The 8340-nt window shown below is 38.2% G+C and overlaps 1 protein-coding gene across 1 annotated transcript in view; it reads left to right on the forward strand.

The window, feature by feature from the left end:
* The first annotated feature begins 7378 nt into the window (after positions 1-7378).
* Positions 7379-8340, forward strand: part of LOC135212195 (secreted frizzled-related protein 3-like) — a 31587-nt gene continuing 30625 nt past the window's right edge. Inside the window, exon 1 of the mRNA XM_064245640.1 lies at positions 7379-7656. The gene's annotated coding sequence lies outside the window, so the exon portion shown is untranslated. The remainder of the gene's footprint in view (positions 7657-8340) is intronic.

Raw genomic sequence — 8340 nt, forward strand, 5'->3', positions numbered from 1 at the left:
TAGTGGTAACTTTGCTCCTTCTGCAGTGTCTGGTAAGAGATTAGTACCTTTACAATTTGCTCATACAGTGGTACCTCGAGATACGAAAGGCTCAACTTACGAAAAACTCGAGATACGAAAGCAATTACGAAAAATTTTACGGCTCTACATACGAAAATTGTTCAAGATACGAAAGGTTGTTGCTGTAAAGTCAGAGATTCGCTTGGACCACCAATAACAATTTTAAAACTCGCGCACCGCCAACTGAGTAGACTCGCCACCATCCTCCCGCTCTCCCATTGGTTCCTGATGCTAGTCACCGCCATGAGATCCTTCTCTCCTATTGGTCAGGATCCCTCCCATGGTGCATCTACGTAGTGGCGTGCTTCTTCGGCCACTGCACGACATCATCGGTATCGTAAGCACGTGGTATTCGTTCGTTCTAACGATTTCGTTTATTAACGTAAATTCGTTAGGGATTTCGTTGTAGTATACTTTATCGTGTTGTGTGAGAACTTTACTGCATACGTATACGTACTACATAACATAATTACGTACAGTACATACGTAGTCATGGGTCCCAAGAAAGTTAAAATTCACGGAAAGAAGAGGATGCTCTCTTTGGAGATGAAGATGGAGATTATCAAGAAGTATGAAGCTGGTATGCGATTGAGTGTGATCGCCAAGGCCGAAATCCGTCGACAATAGGCACCATCCTTAAGCAGAAGGATGTCATCAAAGCAGCTACACCTTCCAAGGGCGTCACTATATTTTGTCCAGCAAGAGGACCCACGTGCATGATGAAATGGAAAGGCTTCTTCTTGTCTGGATAAAAGACAAAGAAATCGCTGGCGATACGATAACGGAGACGGCAATCTACCACAAGGCCAGCGCTATTTTCGGCAATTTGATTGCCCAGGCCAAAGACAACAGAGAAGGGACATCAACGCCAACCCTAGACTTCAAGGCTTCGCATGGGTGGTTCGAGAAATTCCGTAAATGGACTGGCATCCATTCGGTGGTGCGGCATGGGGAGGCGGCCAGCTTGGACACGAAAGCGGCCGAAGCCTTTAAAAAGACGTTCGACGAGATGATGATCAAGGAAGGCTACAGTTCTCAGCAAGTCTTCAACTGTGATGAGACTGGCCTTTTTTGGAAAAAAATGTCTCGTCGGACGCAGGAAGAGAAGAAGCTACCCGGGCATAAGCCTATGAAAGACAGGCTTACGCTCGCACTTTGTTCCAATGCCAGTGGGGATTGCAAGGTGAAGCCCCTACTTGTCTATCATTCCGAGATTCCTTGAGTCTTCAAGGCCCACAAAATGCTTAAAGAGAAGCTTCCATTAATGTGGAGGGCTAATGCGAAAGCCTGGGTAACGAGGCATTTGTTCACCGAGTGGGTAAATCTATGTTTCGGCCCGACAGTGGAGAAATTCTTGGAAGAGAAGCACCTCCCTCTGAAATGCCTGCTGGTGTTGGACAATGCCCCTGCTCACCCTCCTGGCCTCGAGGAAGATATCCTAGCAGAGTATTCCTTCATCAAGGTTCTTTATCTTCCGCCTAACACCACCCCTCTCCTCCAGCCCATGGACCAGCAAGTGATATCGAACTTCAAGAAGCTGTATATGAAACATCTTTTCAAGAGATGTTTCGACATCACCAATGCCACAAACCTCACCTTGCATGAATTTTGGAAGTAGCATTTCGATATCGTAATATGCATCTGGCTCATCGACCAAGCTTGGCAGGAGGTTTCGAGGCGAACCTTGAATTCCTTGTGGAGGAAATTCTGGCCTGATGCTGTATCCGCCCGAGACTTCAAGGGATTCGACGTGGGCGAAGCTGGTGCTGCAGACTCAGAAACAGTTGACGATCCTGAAACTGTTTCGCAACCAGATCTTGACGAGATCGTTGCACTCGGGGCTGGTCGTCGACGAGGACGACATCAATGACCTTCTCGAGGAGCACCAAGAGGAGCTTACGACGGATGACCTGAAGGAGTTGGAGGCCATGCAACATAACGTTGTTCAAGAGGAGTTTTCTAGCAGCAGCGAGGAGGAGGACGATGACTCTATGACAACGGCAGAAATTAAGGATGCTCTAGCTGCTTTTCATAAGGTGCAATCATTCGTAGAAAAGAGACACCCCGAAAAGGCTTACACAGGTCGTATGCTTGCACAGTTCGATGACGTTTGCCTGAGTCGTTTCAGGAACATTGTCAAAAGTAGGCAGAAGCAATCTTCCTTGGATAGTTATTTTTTAAAGAGGCCTTTAGTAGGAGTAGTAAGCAAAAAAGAAGCAAGTGATACTAAAAAACAGAAGTTGAAAGTGGTGAAGAAGTTGAAATTTTGTTAAAGAAAAAGAAATTGTAAAAATCAAAAAAAGACCAAAAAAAAATTTAATTTAAAGTTTTTTGTAAAGTTAAGTGTTACAGTTTTGTTAATGTGTTTCGTAAAGTTTAGCTTATGTTTTCCTTACATTTTTTTATGTGTTTCGTAATGTTAAGTGTACGTACGTATCTGCCGTTTGTCCTCCTCCTCTGTCGCCACTTTCGGAGATAGCCTCACTCGAAAGGTAAGCTTCCACATTTTACTACATACATACATACATATGTACGTACAGTATTCCTTGTATACCATGTACACTAATACACTGTATTTACAGGTATATTAGCAGTACGTATTAAGTTAGGTATTGAATGGTCCAAATTGTTATTTCATTTCATTGTTTATAGGTCAATTTAGCTTTATTATGAAATTTACAGGGGTGTTTTTGGAGGGCTTGGAACGGATTAGCCATTTTACATATAAAATGCGGTCCAAGATGCGAAAAGCTCATGATATAAAGGCTGCCTCGAAACGGATTAATTTCGTATCTCGAGGTACCACATTGTTATGTGTGTCTTATAATTTTATTTTGATTTACTCCTTTTCCCCAGTTATTTTTATTTGGAATGGCGTAGGTATACTATAGCAGCAGCTTCAAGGGCCAAAAGTGTTACAAGTGCCCCATTGCTGATCTCTTGTAAATGGTACATATACCATTTTTCTTTTGAACATTTCAACTTTGCTCCTATATTTTGATGCATTTTATGTAATAAGCTTTTTATTTACCTGCTCCTTTTTCTACCATTTTTTTTTAATTTGGATTACCTTAGGTATGTCATTGTCATTGGTCTAAAAGTGTTCTGTTGTTACAATCTCCTGTAAATATACTTTTTCCAGTTAAACAATTTTTATGATTTTCATGTTTGCTTATTTCCTTGAGACTACTACTGAATAGTGTACCGAGTTTATTAGTACTTTATACATACTAGTTATTTCAAAGTTCAGTTATTCTTTCACTTTGCTTATACTGTATGTTATTTAATTTTCATGTTTCAAATGCATCACTAATCATATTTCTCTAGTGTACATATGATTATTTTTAAAGCTTTAATTGTTATCAGATCACACAACATGCTTTTTGGTAATCTGCTGTCTTCTGTTATTTAAGTTGACTTTACCACAAGAATTGTGTTACTTATGGTATGTTTGTGAAATACTGAAAGGACAGTGTGCAGAAATGGGAAAGACAGAGAACCTTTATGTGTGGGGTAGCTAAAAGGTACAGAGGTAGGGAGTGGGTACCGCTTACAATATCAGGAAGACACTCGGGTGGAGTGAAAGACTGCAGATTGTTAATTTCATATTTGCTTGAATAGCATTGAGTCTGGTAGGAGAACTAGTCATATCAGTGAGTACATATATATATATATATATATATATATATATATATATATATATATATATATATATATATATATATATATATATATATATATATGGTCCAACATTGAAAAGATTGAAGGTGGAAGAGGGGGAGTTTTGAAGAGTGCTTCTGCTGTGAAGGTAGGTAGCAGAGGAAGGCATACCATTGTGAGTTGATGTCAAGTCCTCTTGAGTTGAGTGAGTATAAAGTCTATGGAAATGTGTTTGGAAAAGAAGTTGACATATAAATATAAGATTTCCAAAGAAAACAGAGTCATAAGTATAACTGGGACAGAAAAAATGGCGAGGAAGACTTTACTCAATTCTGTGTTGGTATAAAGTAGGTGGAAGAGCAAGCCCATGGATGTAAAAGTGAGAAGAGGAGTGGCTCCAGGTAGCACTATATAGTATATCTGATCATTATCTGGTGGAAGCAAAAGTCAAGGTAAGCTATACTAGTTGGAGATTAAGGGGAGAAAATGTGGTTGTAAATGTAATTGAAACAAAAAAGTTTGACAAAGTAAGGGAGAGGATCATATAAGGAGAAAATTGATGAGATATGATCTTTGATTAAAGACTTTAAGGTGGTTGGAATAAATGTGAAGTATGTACAATTTCATATGAGTAATATGGTCAGTGCGGAGTGTTGATGTTTATAGGAAGGTAGGCAGGGGGAAAAACCATAGAACTGGAGGTACGAAGTAAGGAGACAATTAGTAAAGGAAAACCCTATTATCTAAGGTGCATTGTACGATATATGAAAACATTACATAGTACAACTTTAAACAGGAAAATGGATATGGTACTCAAGAAGAAAGTGAGGATGAGAGAGAAGCCAAGTAATATGGATAAAGAGAAGAAGGTGAGTAAGATCTTTAGGTAAAGATTTTGTACAGGGAAATAATTGCAGAGAGAGAGAGAGAGGTTAATGAAAAAAATGGATCTGCTAAGACTGAGATGGAAATGAGAGATAATGTCTGAAGGTAACGTAGTCCTGGGTTGATGAAGTGAGGCTTCAGAAGGTTTGTTAAATTTAGAAGATGAAAGAGGTAGAGTTGACTGTTGCTCGTGTGAAACGTGTTAGTTTGAATATGTTTGTAAAGGTGGCTGTTGGAGATGCAAGGAAAGCAATTGAAATCTGAAAAATGGATAGACAGCAGGATCTGATGGAATTACAAGTTAGATGCTGTAAGATGGTGATAGCATGACTGACAAGGTGGTCAGGCTGTATATCGTATGCCTGGATAGAGATGCTTGGAAGGAATGATTGTCCCATTCCATAAAAGTGAAGGAAATCAAGGCTAGTGTAAGAATTTCTAGAAATATACTATATTATGTAGTACTTTAGTGTTTTAGGGAAGTTGTATGGTAAGACTGTGACTGAGTAAATAAGATATTGAAGAACACTAATAATGGAAGGACATTGAGTATAACCAGTTTGAAAATACAGAAATGGGGAAAAGACCTTGCATGACATATTCGAAAGAAAGAGACTTCTCAGATGACGAGGTGAGTGTCCTAACACTGAACTACAACAGACCAACATCTACGTATATACGTAGTACTATTAACATTCCCCTTCCTCGTCCCCATTATGAAAATGAAGAGGATTATGATAATGACATCCAGACGAGAAGCTTCCTGAATCTTTCATCATCACCATCTTCACTGATGAGCTGCCTGGATAATGTCATTATTAATTGATGAAACGGGATCTGAGTTATAATGTGTAGTCAGGTTATTGGCGATTGCTTCACCGTGACGTCCAGTGAGAACGAATAACCTTTATGAAGTTGTCAATATAGTAGATATATATATATATATATATATATATATATATATATATATATATATATATAAAGAGAGAGAGAGAATGCAGATGATGCTGTTTAATCATTTAGAGAGATGGTACTAAAAACAATAATAATAATAAGAGCAAAGTATGCACAAACGAATGAAATAAAATTAAATTGGAAGAGGGTTTCAATCGATTTTGTGGATTAGTGGATAAAGCTTAAGGGAGAATATTGCGAGTTAGATGGAAGGATAGAGTGAGCTTTGAAAGCTTAGCGGGCAATCGCGAAAATTCTGTGCTTAGATGAGATATAATCTTTCTTTCATGTTACTTTCCCCCCTCTTCTAACAATTGATTCACAGTGCGTCTTACGAGGATTGGGGTGTCTCAAAGACTCATTAGTCCATCCAAGGAGACATCATGTGCTCACATATATCTAGGAGGAGGTTTTACAATTCACTCACCTCACAGTGTTCTAATGATCTTGTCTAGCTTTCTTTTGAACTCTTCCACACTGCTGCTGCTGCGATGTTTTCTTCCTGTTATTATACCTTTCAAACCTTTTACTGTCGAAAATTTCCCTTTCAGCGCTGAATGACCTCATAGGTCCCAGTGCTTGGCCTCGGGCTTAAATTCTATATTCGATCAATGTTGAAGTGAGGCGAAGATGGTTTGAACGCTGTCCCTCGAACAACCCCTGGGAGAACAGCATATGACAGAGGCAGCTGGGCTCCTGTAGGTTCTAGGAGATTTGTAAGACCAAGACCTTTGCATGACACGGCGTTAGAAGAGATTTATATATATATATATATATATATATATATATATATATATATATATATATATATATATATATTATATGCAGATTAAACCAATTAAATCTTTAAATTCCGATCAAAAGTCATAAACATCAAGCAAAACATAGTACTACATGCATCAAAACATCTTTTAAACCTCACCACATTATCTCGCGGAGGATCCCGATTCACCCTCCTACATCACATCTTGAGTGGAAGGACTCCTTATCGGATCTGACTTATTACCTCTAACCCTTTTTCCAGCTACACCTGGAACTGCAGGGATTCTTTCCATTACCTGTCTTCAACATACTGCACATCAGCGAGACGGGGCAAGAGTTGCCACTTACCCCATATGGGCGTAAGTGATTTATGACCGTCAGAGGGAAATATGTCTGTACATCAAGCCATTAAAAATCGAAATCCTCAAACATCAGGCAACCTCTTGGTAAACATAATATTGCATGAAAAAAAAAAAAAAAACTTCCTCGCTGCGGTCCGGCAACTCATTCTTCTGTCTGCTAATTTCCTCATCCAGTTGTTTTGTGAGGCTGAATGTTAAGGCGCATTTTCTTATGACATCAAACGCTAAAGTCACCCCAAAAACCCTTGAATTCTTTGTCGAAATCCTTATTTCCTTGAGGCCTGCCATAACCCATGCTATTATGATTATGGAAAGGCGGGTAATTTCCGTCCCCATCAAATACCTCCCCACCCTTTTTTTTTTCCCCCCGGGACGATTAAAGATGGTAATTTAAATAAGCTAAAACTTGCTCGACCTCTTATCTAGCCACACATCTTAAAACTTAACACACCTGCATTCGGCGTCGTTGCCAGACGGAAGATGATTTAAGCATTGTCTCTTCCCTCTCTGTGCCTGCATATATACTTATATCAGCTGATCATTTATGTAGCTAGATCTAATATCTACCAGTTGCATGATTTCTAGATTAGCACGTGTTTAAATACCGCCGTTATACACGATAAACTAAGCTGCCGTACGAAATTTTTTCCTTTGCAAAGGCAGTGGCAATATCTCGGCGTCAAAATACATCAGACCAAGGTGAGAGAAGTGACCAGACATACTTTGGCAGAGGGTGTATCGTCGACCCGCCAAAGTGACCATGACCGCGTGGTCCGAATTGTCAACGGAATATCTTGTGTTCCGGATGGTGTGCACTGGAATAAGAAGTGAAAAGGAAAAGTGTGAGAACCTTTTGACAGTTTTGCATGTGGCCAGACGGAATTGTCTAGACCGACATTGCAAAAAAGGAGGTATTTTCTTTTTTTTTTTTTTGGTCTTCGCTGACAATGCATTTCCATCAGAGAAATTGCCGGTAAGTCTTTATTTTTTATTTTTGTTTTACTTATCATTTTTTTTCTTGCGTAGTCTTGTAGGATTTACACTTGAACTGTGTTCATTTTACGAACTGTAAAATAACGTTCGGACTAATAATAGTGTATTTATTATTATTATTATTATTATTATTCAGAACGAGCCATTTAACGTTAAAAAGTCAAGATTTCTCGCAAATGAAGGTGAATACATATGGGGAAAAAGAGAAAACTTAACACGATAAATTTATACGATAAAATGTATCTCAGACAGGATAAACAAAGAAATAGTCTAACATCAATCTGGTATTTTGTACAGTTAATGCACTAAGAAGAAAGGAAATGACAGAATTGAGGAAAACGTCAGCCCAGTGAAATTGAAAAGCCACTGAGCCACTGATATCATTAATAAAAAAACGTTATTATTATTATTATTATTATTATTATTATTATTTTATTATTGTTATTGTATTATTATTATTATTATTATTATTATTATTATTATTATTATTATTATTATTTGTGGTTAGCAATTTAGATTTAAGTGGAAATTTTTCAAATGAAACAAATGATTAACCTAGTGCCAAGGGAATTTTAAAATATACTGGGAATTGAATCTTGGATAAAAACAGTCCTTTCAAGATTGATTGTTAAGAAGACTAAAAAAAAAAAAAAAATCGTACAAG

This window comes from Macrobrachium nipponense, chromosome 40, assembly GCF_015104395.2.
Source record: "Macrobrachium nipponense isolate FS-2020 chromosome 40, ASM1510439v2, whole genome shotgun sequence".
Lineage (NCBI taxonomy): Eukaryota > Metazoa > Arthropoda > Malacostraca > Decapoda > Palaemonidae > Macrobrachium > Macrobrachium nipponense.